This window comes from Zea mays, chromosome 5, assembly GCF_902167145.1.
Source record: "Zea mays cultivar B73 chromosome 5, Zm-B73-REFERENCE-NAM-5.0, whole genome shotgun sequence".
NCBI classification, from domain to species: Eukaryota; Viridiplantae; Streptophyta; class Magnoliopsida; order Poales; family Poaceae; genus Zea; species Zea mays.
This window is the reverse complement of record NC_050100.1, coordinates 196,412,909-196,428,766: the sequence shown is the minus strand read 5'-3', so window position 1 is coordinate 196,428,766 and position 15,858 is coordinate 196,412,909.

The following is a 15,858-nucleotide window of genomic DNA, read 5'->3' as shown; positions in this document are numbered from 1 at the left end:
GTGACCACTATGCCCTACTAACGAAGTTATCGGCTAAAGTCAGTGATGGCTTAAGCCGGTGCAGCATACTCGCGCCTATACAATTCAGGGGATGACTTCCATATCCCACAAACAAACTTCATAATCATCGTGCAGCGTTACCACAAACTGGCGAACTAATAAATTCGGATACAATAAAGAGAGTAATCATGTCATTCGAATGATAAGCTGATATCCTCTAGCGAGTACTTGATCGTGCTAACCGCGCGCTCATAGCACGCAAAATGTTTCTCTATTTTTCAATGTCTTTCTCAGGAACGACAGACGAAGAAGGGCGATTCGAAGAATCGGGGGCAGCAACCACATCGGCTTTTATGTCTTCAGGAATAACTACGCCGGGTCTTCTCATCAAGATTCGTCCCGCCCGAATAGCCTTGTCCATGGCTTTATCACGCTGAGCTTTGAGAGTGACAGCAGTTTCTTCGGCAACTCTAGCAGCCAGCTGAGCAGCTTCTAACTCCTGAGCAATGGATTTCTTAGAAGCTCGGAGACCCTTGATGGTGGCATCCTTTGCTGATATCAATTGCGTGAGGCGGGTCACTTCATCTGCAGACTCTTGCAGCCTGCAACGCTGATTGTCCAGTTCTTCCATTGTAAAACGGTGACTCCTCTCCAAGATGGCCAGCGAATTGCTAGAATCTCGATACAATCTGTCCAGATTGTCGCGAGAAGCAGCAAGGATGCGTTTTTCTTCCTACAAACAAAAATCAACTCCTTCAGAATCCAAGCAAGTAATAAGAGCATAGCAAGGCGAAGCACGGTTTTGTAAGTTACCTTTTCAGAGTCAAGCCGAGCATGAAGAGAAGAACTCAGAGCGTTGGCGTCATCCAAAGCAGCGGAGACCTGATTCAGTTCAGTCTGGCTCTGAGAATACTTCTCCTCGAAGTCAGCGCACCGTTGAGCCATTTCAGCTTGATCTCGGGAATGTTTTTCCTCAAGAACTGCAATCTGCCGAGTCATTCCTATCAAGAGGTAATCAAACGAAATGAGGTCAGAAAGTAAAACAATCCACGAACAAAGGCAAAGAAGAAGAAGAAGGGCACTAACCAGCATTAGTTGCCTCCAACTCGGATACACGACGATGAAGCGACACCGGATTCCAACGCTCAAGAGATGAAGCCACTTCTGGGATGGAAGCACCCTGCGATCTCAGCTGGCTGGCCATCCCATCCACTAAAGCCTGATGAGAAGAACGGATGAACATAATGACAAAAATTCATGCAACGTAAAGATCAAGCTAAAAGTACAGCACAGTACCTGGAGATTGGAAAAGAACGAAGGGATCCCCAAATCAGGAGAAATCAGCTGATAATCAGATGCCAGACCACCACCCGGAACAGCTTGCAACAGACCAGTAGAAACGAGCTCAGTGCCTTCAACAGAGCCAAACGCCAGACCAGCGGGGACGCTGCCCTCTAAAGCGACTCCCTGATCCAGAGTTTGGGCCACCACCATGCCGCCAGAGTGTGGAGGTGAACCCGCATGAACATCCATGGAAGTGCAGGAAGGAGACCTTGCTCGGACACCCTCGGGGGCTGGGTCACAGTTGGCACTGCCCACTTGAGCCGGATCATCCCCGGCAACACCCTCGGGGGCTGGGCAGTGGCTTATACTCTTCACCCGAGCTAAGTCTTCCCCGGCGACATCCTCGGGGGCTGGGCATGTGTCAGCACTATTCTTGGGGTCCAAGCTCTCTGCAGTAACCACCTCTAAGGTTGACGGGCCTTCAGCTACTTCCATGGGACCAGAACAACCCAAGTCAGCATCCCGACCCTCGAGATCGTGCTCTAAGGTCGACGAGGCACGGGATGACCTCAACCCAGCATCAGGCACGGCAGCGCAAGTCTATGTTGCGGCATCATCCGCAGGCTCTGATAACAAGTATTCTGGGACCATATCCTCTAGAGTTTGATCAAAGTTGGCCAGGGACAGCTCTTGCAGACCGATGAGGGCAGACAAAGCAGGAGAGGGAACTCCACTACTTCCACCGCTGGCGATGAACTGCCGACTGTTTTTCCGAGTTAAAGGAGCCTCATTTTCTTCCTCCTCATCTTCCACAGTAACAACGCAAGGAGCACACCCATTGGGATCAGCAGCAGATGGAGCACACCCATTGGGATCAGTGTCAGCAAGGCCAGTTGCAGGCACTTCTTCAGCAGCAGGAGCTAGGGTACCGGCGTCCTCATCGAAACTGGATACTCGCCGGAGGCGTCTTCTCTTTTTCAAGATACTCGGTCTTCCGCCCACGACGCATCTCCAAACTAGCACCTCCGACCAGCTGGTGTTGTCCCCCGGCCATCCCAGGGCGACAATGGTACAGATACTTCCATAAACCGAAGTGCGGCAGCACGCCGAGATAGGCTTCGCATAGGTGAACGAAAATGGAGATTTGGAGAATGGAATTAGGGTTCAAATGAGTCAAGTTGATATGATAGAAATCAAGGAGGCCACGGAAAAAGGAGAGATGGGAAGGCCGAGGCCGCGGAGAAGAAAAGGAGCGTAAACTACTGACTCGTGGGTATCTTCGGTTGGGACAGTAGTCCCGTGGCAAATCCGCCAAGAACAGAGTTCCCGCGGAGGAAAAACCCCGATGGAGACGAGACGGAGAAGCTCAGCTTCGGAAATAACAGACGTATGGTTACCTGCGAAGGGTAACTGACTGTTGGGGTCGATTGCGGGGATCACCGCAGCAGACGAGTTCGCGGTTTTCCTCTTGGGCGCCATCTTGCTTCTCACTGGCGAACAGAGTAGGAGGCGAGTGGCAGAGAAGATCCAGATGCGGAAATGCAAGAACTAGGGCACGTAAAGCAAAGGCGGCTAAAAGCGCAACTCTTATGGGATATTCTTGAGCCAGATACCGCTTCAAAAAGTGCCCAGTCATCACCCGGCGGTTATTTCCGAAACCTCAGCATGCCACGTGGACATCTGGCAGATATTTCCGAAAAAGCCGACATGCCACTTCATCACTCGGATATTATCCTCAAAATAACCCGCGCGGCCGGCTATTACTCAGCGTTGCCTCTAAAACGCTGACCCCGTATTCAATCGCTCGGCATTACTTCTAAAATGCCGACGCCGACCTTCAATCACTCGGCGTTGCCTCTAAGACGCTGACCTCGTATTCAATCGCTCGACATTACTTCTAAAATGCCGACGCCGACCTTCAATCACTCGGCGTTGCCTCTAAGACGCTGACCTCGTATTCAATCGCTCGGCATTACTTCTAAAAATGCCGACGCCGACCTTCAATCACTCGGCGTGGCCTCTAACACGCCGACCTCGTGTTCAATCGCTCGACGTTACTTCTAAAAGGTCGACGCTGACCTTCAATCACTCGGCGTGATCTCCAACACGCCGACCTCGTGTTCAATTGCCCGACGTTACTTCTAAAACGCCGACGCCGACCTCCGATTACTCGGCGTTGCCTCCAAAACGCTGAACTTGTATTCTATCGCTCGGCATTACTTCTAAAATGCCGACGCCGACCTTCAGTCACTCGGCGTGGCCTCTAAAACGCCGATCGCGTGTTCGATCGCTCGGCGTCGCTTCTAAAATGCTGATGTCGACCTTCACTGACTCGGTGTTGCCTCTAAAACGATGGTCTCGTGTTCGATTGCTCGGTGTTACTTCTAAAACGCTGATGTCAACCTTCAATCGCTCGGCGTTGCTTCTAAAACGCTGATACCGACTACAATATTACTCGGCAGCTACTTCTGGAAGCGTCAATGTGATGTGCAAGTTATTCATCTACTATATCAAAAGAATCAGTTCAGCAATCAGAGAAAGCGAGTCATCGAGAAGGGGCCAACGACAGTTCTTCATTAAGGGGAAGTTAATAAGTTTACAAACCAACTCTTCGCGAGTTGGTGCTTCCCTACTTCTACTCTACATTACTACTACTACTAAACTACACTATACTACTCTACATTACTACTACATTATTCTAACTACACTATACTAATATCTAAAGACCAGTGGCGTTTAGCCACTGGCCTTGCTGCCGCTGCCACCGCCGCCGCCTCTGGTGCTGCCCACGCTGCTGCCGCCCTTGGTGCTGCCCTTGCTCCCGTCGCCGCCGCCGCTGTCCCCGCCACTGCCGTCGCCATCGTCGTCGTCGTCGTCGTCGTCGTCATCGTCGTCGTCCTCCCCCTCGCCGCCGTCCGAGTCCTCCTCTTCCGAGGAGAACTCCGACTCATCCGAGCCCTCGAGCCCGGAGCGCTCGACGGCCCGGATGTACGTCCAGACTTCCGCGGCAATCCCCTGGGAGTCGTCTGAATCATCAGACGACGCCGGGGGAGAGACGGGAGCCGGAGATCCCTCGGACTCGGAGGAGAACTCCTCCTCCGAGTATTCCGAGTCGCCGAAGTCCTCCGACGGAGGAGTCGGCTCGCGCTTGCGCTTGTTACTCTTGCCCATGGCGGAAGCAGACAGAAGGAAGGAGAAGGATGCAGTAAAGAACAGCGAAGAGATGTGAAAAAACCAGAGGAGCAAGGGCGTTATTTATAGAAGGGAAAGGCAACCGCTCACTTCCAACCGCGGTCACTGAACAGTCGCAAAGCATTCAATAGGCACTCCCACCCATCTGAAGACACGTCAGACGGCTGACGCCGTTTCATGCAACACTACACCCATTGGGACTCCAGTCAACAGCGCAAAGGATATGATTACACTAGCCGTCCCATCACATTACTACTCAGAAGCAGCCGGCTAAAACACTCAGCGTACCAAGCCGTCCCTTGCCCACACCCATTGGGGGGGGGACGCCCAGGAATTATCAGTATATTTTTCAAAACGGTCACATCCGTGCAGGGCACGCAGTAAATACCTCAAGACAAAAATGAGATATCAGTAAGGATCAGAGGAAGGCCAAATATAGCCAGCAAAGTACAAGATATGGCCGACAGAAGCGATGTGAGGACTAGACAGAGAACGTCCATCAAGCGTCCAATCAAGTCGCAGAAGCAAATAAATTGCATTACCTAGCAAGATATGGATGGATTGCAAACTCGGCTGCTAAAGACAAAATATATGCTGACCTCTGCAGCAAAATTTTGATGACATAATGCTGACCTCCAAAGCATAATACGAATAGCTTCATGCCAATTTTTACAAGCAAAAGGAAGACCTTCGAATGGATTATCCTTAAAAAATCCATTTGAAGGTCGGGGGCTACACCCATTGGGTGCACCTCCGGTGCACCCCATGGATTATCATTCTAAACCGATATAACGCCGACTTCTAAGGCGTGGGACAAGATTGAAAAGACCAATCCTCAACCGAGATGCAGGAGCGCGAATGGAGATAATCTTTGGGGAAGACCTTCGAGTAGATTATCTTCTAAAATCTACTCAAAGGTCGGGGGCTACACCCATTGGGTGCACCTCCGGTGCACCCAATGAAGTCCAGAATCCTACAATTCAAAATGCCGACCTCTAAGGCACAAGCACAAAACTAAACTTTGGTCGAACGAGTGATCGGAGCAAGAGAAGACAGCAGGAAGTCATTTTTTGGACCTTGGATCTTTGAGTTGATTACCTCTAAATCAACCCAAAGATCGGGGGCTTGTGGGGGATAGATATCCCCTGGGTCCACTAAAGAAGTAGAAGACCTCACGAAAGGCCCAAGGGCCCAATAAATCGCAAGGTCGTTCCTTCGTGGGCCTAGGGAGAGACCATCAACAAAGCAGAGAAGACGTAAGACCGGATTGAAGCAAGCCCAGACGGCCCACAACGTCAAACAAGTAAATCCCAACGGAGACCCGACTTTCCCGCGCTGAAGCCCCCATGCAATGGAGCCATGCGAGGATAAGTCGGCGAGGGTTACGTAGGGATAAACTCAAGAGGTTCACTACCTTTCAGCTACTTGTTGTTATCACGTCCACGTGTACTGCCCCACGGTCGAGTATATAAGGCCTAGGGGGCACCCCTTCAGAACAATCAACCCTATTCCTACTTAGCCATCCACATAAACTCTCTGCACCTTCAATCCAGAGAGCCCTCTTGTAACTACACTCGTATACTCACCAGGACGTAGGGTGTTACGCATCTCCAAGCGGCCCGAACCTGCAAATCTTGTCCACCGTCCCGTGTGCGATCGGCACGAACCATTTTGCTACAGTCGTTGACACCGTCCTACTCCTAAAAACACCTTGAGGGGCAACCCCGGGTGTGCGGTCGGACCCAAAACACCGACAGCCGCGCCAGCCTCCTCCCCCAGCGCGACGGCCGCCTCGACAGAAGAGTCGGCCTCGGGAACTCACTCCACGACAACTGGTGCCGCCTGAGCCCCCCGCTGTGGGGCGTCTTGCGAGAAGGTCAGCTGGCCGGCGAGGCCCGGCGCGGCACCGGCTGCGGAAGCCGACGCTGCCTTGAGGACCTTCTGGGGAGCCAGATCGGTCGGGCCATGACTCCGCTTGCTAAGGAGGAAAGGAAAGTCAGGGTCAGGACATACAAAGGAGGAGCCGAGACGAAGACATCCTAAGGTACTTACCCACTCCGGGCCATGATCAACCGTGCCTGTAGGGAGGTCTCTCGAACCTCGACCCCCGAAGGTACCGTCGAGGTCTGCCTCGCAGCCAGCTTCGGTACCATCCTCGCCTTGGGCGCCCTAGATGCCCGGGAGACGGACTGCCCAAGCGCTGCCACGACGACCTGAGGATCGCCCTCCTGCGCAACCGGCATGGGCGACGGTTTTCGGGGAACAGGCAGCTCGGCCTGACTCCCCGGGGTCACCTCAACTTCCCCAGCCGAGGGGTCAAGTACCCCCTCGGTCTGCCCCCGCTCTTCGGACCGGGACCCCGGCGTCCCGGCCTCGGAAACCGACGGCGCCAGCCCGCTCGGGGGCTGGCTTGATGACTCCTGGCCTAGCCTCAAACCCGGGCTGAGGCCAAGGCGGGCAGCCATATCGTCATCTTCGTCATCGTCTTCATCGTCGTCGTCGTCAGGCGTTTCCGGCGACGGCTCCCTCGGGAGTCCATCCCTCTCCTGCCGGCGACGGAGCTTTTCCAAGGCGTCTCGGGCCCGCGTCCGCTCGCGGGCCCGAGCCTTCTTCGCGTCCTTTTTCTCCTTCCTCTTCTCCGCGGCAACCCGCCGCGCAGCTCGGTCCACCGCGGCCTCCGGGACCGGTGGTCGGGAAGGTTTGTGACACCCTACCTCCTGGAGACAGACGAAAAGTCTTGGCCGTGAGGACCAAGGGCAATCCGACGCAAGGAGAAAGAAGGAGCGGACACTCACCAGGGACACACACCCGCGGTCGGGACGCATCAAGGGCTGGGAAAGGGCGCCAACGTCCGGTTTTCCCAACGCGATGGCTACCCGCCCGTGGAGGTCGTCAACGGGAAGGGAATCCGAGGACATCCGCGAACCCTCCAAGTCGGCCTCTGGCGTCATCTCCCAAAGCGGCAACCGCCGCTCCGCCAAGGGAAGCACCCTCCGGCGATGAATGGCGGCAATCACTCCCGCAGCGGTGAGCCCTCCTTTCCGCAACACCTCTAGGGCCTTCAGAAGGGGCTGGAGATTCTTTTGTCTGTCGTGCGGGGTCCTGTAGCGCCAAGCATCGGCGGCGACGATCACCACTCGCTGAGAAAACGACGGGAGCCTCCCGTCGTCATTTCGGAGATAGAACCATCGACGCTGCCACCCTTTGTTCGAGGACGCAAGGATGGCAGGAATATACTGCGGCGCCCGCGCCTGCCTCAGCTGGAGGATGCAGCCGCCGGCCCGCACTGCCGCGCGGACCCTTCTCTCCCCCGTCGACGAAGCAAAAAGCTCCGCGGAGAAGAAATGAGTCCACAGGTCCCAGTGAGGGTCAATCCCTAAGTATCCTTCACAAACCGCTGCGAAGATGGCGGCTTGCGAGATGGAGTTAGGGCTGAGGTTGTGCAGCTCCACCCCGTAGACATGCAGAATCGCCCGCATAAAGCGACTTGCCGGCACTCCGAACCCCCGCTCGTGGAAGGAGACGAAGCTCACGACATACCCCGGCGGCGGGGACGGGGCGGCTCCGCTCGGGGGGGCATCCACTCCGGCTGCCTCTCATCGGAGAGAGGGCGAAGTAAACCCTCAGCGACGAGGGCCTCCAGGTCATCCGTCGTGACTGTGGAGAAAGGCCATGGGTCGCGCGGCGGAACAATGGTCACCCGGTCGGCCATCACCAAGCAGAGGAGGTGGCGGCGAAAAGGACTGGGTGGGCGGTTTCCCTTTCTCTGGCTAATCCCTCGGGTTGCGAAAACCTAAGAAGGAGGCAAGTAGCAGAGCAAAGAGCCGTCACCGGATCCTCTCCCGAATATATAAAGACCCAGGCGAGACCCGTTCAACGCGTCGCCCGAACCCACCGCGGGATTCAAAACTCAAAGTGAAACGCCCGTTCCTCGAACGGCTCGCACACGCGCAACGGCCGCCCCGCGAACCACTCGTCCCGTCGCATTAACTCTGCGGCGGGACAGGCGGCACCTTTGGCAGGAGAAGCGGGCGACGCTTCGCCTTCGCCATAATGACCGCGTCAAAAAAGGTACGCCACGTCATTCGATTTTGAATCCATTTCCTTTTCCTCTTTCTCTCTCTTACAACAGGGACCGGGAAAGGGGATACCCCGAAAGGGATCCTTCTCCGCGAAGGAAACGGGCCCCGAGCCCCCCTACTGATCAGAGGTTCGAAGGCTGGCCCCTCGGAGGGGTTCAACAGCCGCCTCAGAGCGCTCGGGCTCCGCGCCCACTACTGATCAGAGGTTCGAAGGCCGGCCCCTCGGAAGGGTTCAACGGCCACCTCAGGCCACTCGGGCTCCGCGCCCACTACTGATCAGGGGTTCATAGGCTGGCCCTCGAAGGGTTCACAGCCGTCTCAGACGCAGAGCGAGGGATGACCCTGGGTACGTTCGATACATAACCAAGGCTCGGGCTAGCTCCCGAGGTACCCTAGGACATTTCTGAGACCAGCGAGAACGGTCTTGTAACGGAATCCCATCAGAGGGAGGCATCGAGCCCTCGGACCCCGTCAAAAGGGGACCGGGTCCGGCAGATCACCCGCAGGTACTTTTGGAGCGCGCCTCCAGGCCTCTAGCCGACCCCTAACAAATGGGGCACGGGCGTCCACTCGGATTACCCGTCAGCAGCTCACTGGAGACACCATGTTCGGCGCCCTCCAAGGGCAACATGGCGCTTTTCCCCCCTCCTCCTTGCGAAAAGGCGACGCAGGGGCGTATGTAAAAAAAGTCGAGTCTGTCCTTGACCATCCTCTCGCCCTGTGCGGAGGCTCGGGGGCTGCTCTCGCAAACTCGGCTCCGGCCAAACCGTTGACAGCGTCAAAATACCAGCCCGAGAACTTGGGACCCGACCGTGCACCCGGCCTACGGCCAGCTCGCATGAGGGAACAACCAGACCGGCCGAAGCATTGCGAAACGCATTAAGACCTCGAAGGAGTTAAACCACTCCTCCGAGGCCTCGGGGGCTACACCCGGCGGGTGCACTCGCGCGCACCCACCGGAACAAAATGCAACCGAGAAAGGCCGATCCCCTTGCAAAAAAGTGCGACAAAAGCCTCCAAGCGAGTATTAACACTCCCTTCGAGGCTCGGGGGCTACTGTCGGGGACCATAATTAGGGGTACCCTCAAGACTCCTAATCTCAGCTGGTAACCCCCATCAGCACAAAGCTGCAAAGGCCTGATGGGTGCGATTAAGTCAAGGATCGGTCCACTCAAGGGACACGATCTCGCCTCGCCCGAGCCGAGCCTCGGGCAAGGTAAGCCAACCCCGGAAGATTTACGTCTCGCCCGAGGACCCCCTCAAGCAACGGACACACCTTCGGCTCGCCCGAGGCCCAGTCTTCACCAAGAAGCAACCTTAGCCCGATCGCCACGCCGACCGACCGAATCGCAGGAGCATTTAATGCAAAGGTGGCCTGACACCTTTATCCTGACGCGCGCCCTTCAGTCAACAGAGCCGAAGTGACCGCAGTCAATTCGCCGCTCCTCTGACTGGCCTGACAAAAGGACAGCGCCGCCTGCGCCGCTCCGACTGCTGCGCCACTCGGCAGAGTGCGGCTGACAACAGCCAAGTCCGGCCTCGAGCGCCATAGGAAGCTCCGCCCCGGAAGACGACGAACTCCGCTTCGCCCGACCCCAGGGCTCGGACTCAGGCTTAGCCCCGGAAGACGACGAACTCCGCTTCGCCCGACCCCAGGGCTCGGACTCGGGCTCAGCCCCGGAAGACGACGAACTCCGCTTCGCCCGACCCCAGGGCTCGGACTCGGGCTCAGCCCCGGAAGACGACGAACTCCGCTTCGCCCGACCCAGGGCTCCAACTCGGGCTCAGCCCCGGAAGACGACGAACTCCGCTTCGCCCGACCCCAGGGCTCGGACTCGGGCTCAGCCCCGGAAGACGACGAACTTCGCTTCGCCCAACCCCAGGGCTCGGACTCGGGCTCAGCCCCAGAAGACGACGAACTCCGCTTCGCCCGACCCCAGGGCTCGGACTCGGGCTCAGCCCCGGAAGACGACGAACTCCGCTTCGCCCGACCCCAGGGCTCGGACTCAGCCCTGGCCTCAGCCGACGGTCTCCGTCTCGCCCGACCTAGGGGCTCGGACTCGACCTCGGCCTTGGAAGACAGACTCGACCTCAACCTCGGAGGAGCCTCCACCTCGCCCAACCCAGGGCTCGAACCGACCGCATCACAGGAGGGGCCATCATTACCCTACCCCTAGCTAGCTCTGGCTACAGGGAACAAGACCGGCGTCCCATCTGGCTTGCCTCGGTAAACAAGTAATGATGGCGCCCCGCACGCTCCATGACGACGGCGGCTCTCAGCCCCCTTACGGAAGCAAGGGGACGTCAGCAAGGACTCAACATCCCCGACAGCTGTCCTTCCGCCAGGCTCCAGCGCTCCTTCGACGGCCACGACACCACACGAACCGGGTGCCAAAACCTCTCCGACTGCCACGATGGCATGTACTTAGGGCACTAGCTCTCCTCCGCTAGACACGTTAGCACACTGCTACACCCCCCATTGTACACCTGGATCCTCTCCTTACGCCTATAAAAGGAAGGTCCAGGGCCCTCTTACAGAGGGTTGGTCGCGCGGGGAAAGGACGGGATGGCGCTCGCGTAAGGCCGCTCGCTCCCTCCCGCGTGGACGCTTGTAACCTGAAAGGGAAATAGGCTTTAAACCTTTTCCTAAATGATTTTGGTGATTGAATGTCCAACACAAACAATTGGACTAATTAGTTTGCTCTAGATTATATGTTCTACAGGTGCCAAAGATTCAACATAAAGCCAATAAAAAGACCATGTTTTGGATTCAATAAAGGAGCAAAGGGGCAACCGAGGGCACCCCTGGTCTGGCGCACCGGACTGTCCGGTGTGCCACCGGACAGTGAACAGTACCTGTCCGGTGCACCAGGGGACTCAGACTCAAACTCCTCGCCCTCGGGAATTCTCGGAAGCCGGCGCACTATAATTCACCGGACTGTCCGGTGTGCACCGGACATGTCCGGTGCTCCAAGGAAGCGCGGTCTCCAGAACTCGCCAGCCTCGGGTTCGCGCGGCAGCCGCTCCGCTAAAATTCACCGGACTGTCCGGTGTGCACCGGACTGTCCGGTGTGCCAGCGGAGCAACGGTCATCTTCGCGCCAACGGTCGACTCTGACAGTAAACAGTGCAGAACAGTACACGCGGCAGAAGTCAGAGCAGAGGATCAGAGAGGCACCGGACTGTCCGGTGTGCACCGGACTGTCCGGTGCCACATGAGGACAAAGCCTCCAACGGTCGACCAGCTCCAATCTCAACGGCTAGGATGACGTGGCTGGTGCACCGGACATGTCCGGTGTGCACCGGACTGTCCGGTGCGCCCATCGCCAGCAGACTTCATCAACGGCTAGTTTTTGGATGGTGGCTATAAATACCACCCCAACCGGCCACTTTGAGAGGTGGGAGTCCAAGCAACATTCCAAGTCATCTAGTTGACATACTCAAGCCCTCCCAACCACCTATATTCATTGATCCATCCTATACACAAGATTTAGTCCACTACAACCAACACAAGTGCCACAAAAGAGAGAGTAAGCAATTGAGAGCTACTCAATTGAGTTTAGCCCTAGCGCCTTGTGAGATTCATTGAGAGATAGTGTGTTCTACATCTTTGTGTTCATTTGCGCGTGGAGTTTTTTGACTCCCATTCGAACTTCCTCCAAAGTGTTGGAGGCTTGTAAAAGCTAGCAAGAGACACCAAAGATTGTGGTGGTCCTTGTGGGATCGAGAGTGATCCTTGAGAAGAAGAAGAGCTCGCCGATCCTTGTGTGATCGGGAGAGAGGGAAAGGGTTGAAAAAGACCCGTCCTTAAGTGGACTCCTCAACGGGGACTAGGCCTTCGAGGGCCGAACCTCGGTAAAACAAATCACCCGTGTTCATTGTGCTTTTGCTTGTGATTTGTTTGCTTTCCCTTACTCTAAGTTCTCTTGCACTATTCTTTGCTCATATCATTTGGTGTTGCTTCAAGTTAAAATCTCATTTAAGTGAAGCAACACTCCACAAGAAAAGAACTTGAGTTAGTGCTCTTTTTCATCTAAGCTTTCTTGCTTTGTTATCATAGAATTATTAGTTGTATTGATTTATCACTTCCGCATTATTTGAAAGCTATACTCTTTACTAGCAAGAACTTAGTTGTTATACTCCGATAATTGTTCATCTTGTTCTAACCACTAATCAAAGGATCTAGTTGGGGGATAAAGTTTTAATTTTCAGGTTTCGCCTATCCACCCCCCCTCTAGGCGACTTTCAATTGGTATCGGAGCTAGGCACTTCATCTTGAGTCTAACAACTCGAAGTGATGGCTCGTAGAAGATCCCAAAAGAACAAGAAGACCCAGGAGAACCCAACTCGGAAGGAGGTAACTCTTGAGATTTTATTTGATGATTGTTCTAACTATGATTCATGGTCATCTAGTGTGATAAATGCTTTTAGAACCATAGATCCTCGATTAGAACAAATTATAGACAAGAGTATTTTTCCCTCTAATTTCAATGGAAAAATTAATTCCGAGGAGGATCAAAGATGTTATCGCTTAAACTATCTAGCTTTTGACATCTTGACTAATTCTCTTAGCAAAGAAGATTATCATGCGTTCATATCAAACTATGATGAATCCGTCCATGATGCGCATGATATTTGGACTAGAATTAGAAGCAAATTTGATGAGTCCAAACATGATAGTTCATTTTGTGTCTCTACTTCCTTTGGTATTTGTGATACTAACCCTTGCAAGGAAGAAGAAGAGAATGAACGATGGAGACCAAACGATGAATCCACCTCTCCAAAAGGTTTGTCTTCCCATTTCGATTCCCACATGTGTTGTGTGGCTAATGAAAATGATAGCGGAAGCACAAATGAGGATGAGGAGGAAGAAAGAAGCTTTGTGCATCTCTACGCTCGCCTAAGCCAAGAAGATAAGGCGGTCATGCTCAAACTTCTAGAAAGAGCGAGAGAACAAAGCGAAGCTCGTCAAAGGCTAGAAGATATTCTCTCCATAAAGATGCAACACTTTGACGAGTTGACTAAAGAACATGAGGAGCTAAAGTGCTCTCATGATGATTTGGTCCAAAGGTATGAAACTATTTCAATTGAGCAAGATAACGCTTCACATTGTATAGCTCAATTAGTAAATAGGAATACCTTGCTCAAGGACCAAGTAGAAAAGCTAAAAGTTGAAAATCTAGCTTTTCAAGATAAATATGATATGCTTTTATGTTCTCATGAAAATCTTATGGATAATCATATCATATTAAACATTGCTCATGAGGTTGTGATAGAGAACTTAAAATCCCAACAACCTCACTCGTGCACATGTATTCAAATTAATACTATATTACCATGTGCTAATGCTTGTTGTTTGTCAACAAGCAAATCTTCCTTTGAGCTAGAATTTGCAGGAACAAATGATGATTCATATCAAAAACTCAAAGAAGAAAATGAGAGGCTAAAGAAGAGCTTGACACAACTAAAAGGGAAATGCATTGCCCAACCTTCTCAAGATAACCGTGATCACATGGTGAAGAAGCTTGAGACGGGAACAACCGTGGCATGCACTACATCCCTTGAAGAAAATGTCAAGGATTTGAGGATTGCCATGAGGAGGAAACAAAAGATGAAATTCAACACCTCCTCCAAAAGCCTCAACCACGCCTCCACAAAAGGTAACATCCAAGGTAATGATCAAGCCACACTTCACATTAAGAGGTGTAGTGAATACTTTGAAGTGGGGCACTTGATTAGGTCATGTCCCTATATTAATGGCTTGATTATTAACAAGGATGATAGACTTTGTTTTAAATGCTCTAAGAAGGGACACTTGCTTAGATCTTGTCCCCATTTAAAACAAAAAGGCATAGGGTTAGAAAAGAAAGTTTTTACTGACCATGTAGCAGGCAACAAGCAAGGAAAGAAGAAAACTTCAAAACTTGAAAAACGCCTATGCTACACATGCCGAAGAAAGGGACATCAATGCAAGGATTGTCCCATTGGTAACAATTCCACTCCTAGCTTGTCAATTAATTTTCATGTAACTAGGCAACCCAAAATTGCAACTTGTGCTAGAAAGGTAACAAGTTTACCAAACGCTAGCACAAAGGACACTTGGGTTCCTAGATCTTTGTTTACTAACCTTAACGGACCCATTAAGCGATGGGTACCAAAATGTGCTTGACAAGATTTGTAGGAGAAGGAGATGATATGAACCTTTGGGGTGCTTGAGGAAGTTAATTCAATTCTTATCAACTCAAGCTATCAATCTTCAAATGATCTACATATTCAAGATTGACCCAAGGTTATTTCAATATGTTATTCAAAACCCATATCATCTCGGGGAAGATATTGATGTTGTAGGAATTAAAGAATTATCATGTGCGGAATTTCAAAGCCTACAACATGGAGGAAAGTCAAGGGATGGTAACATTTATATTCTTAAGTGCAATTGTCTTAATTTGTCATGTGTCTTGTGTAGTCACATAGAAATAGAAAGCACTTAAGGATGTTTTAAAATTATGTCATCATTCTTTGAAGAAATTCCTTTCATACGGTAGATTGTGTATTTATCAATTCTATATTATGACAATCTACATGTTTTAAATTGTTGCAAGTTCACATGGCATGTCTTTACATTAATTATTCTATTATTGCCATGTTCTAGGTATAAAGAGATATTTCATGTTCTTAAAAGAATAAGGTGTCATATAAGAAATTCAAATACTTAGGACACTTATAAAAGGAAAAATTCTCTCTATAGCTAGAAAAGTGAGACTAATGTTTTTATCTAAGTAATTTAAGTAGTCTCACTTGTAGAGAATAAGTTTCTCTATGGAAATGCGTATCTCATCATGTCTAGGAAATTCTATCCAATAATTCATGTTGTATCTCTTATTGCTCAATTGGATATGATTCTTTCACATTTATCGCTTTCCAAATCATGATTTAGATTTATTCCTATAATCTCAAAGGATTAGTTATGCTTGTTTTATGAGTTAAAATTGAGCATAACATCATCTATGAATAATCTAGTTCATGCTATGGAGTTTCCATGTTTTGTTAATCTAACTTCTCATTCTTTATCAAAATGATTACTAAATGGAAACTAGTGCTTGTGTTGCTAACGTATCTCTTGAGCTTACTTATAAATATGCATAGAAGGGAAAGTACACAAGCCTCATGGGTTGATCTTCACCCAAAAGAAGAAAGGTAAAAGCAAAGGTATGGGAACTCATCTTCTTAATTAAGTTTAGTTCCCATCTCAATGGGTATTTAATCTAAATTATCATATTCTACCCTTGTGAGGAATAGAT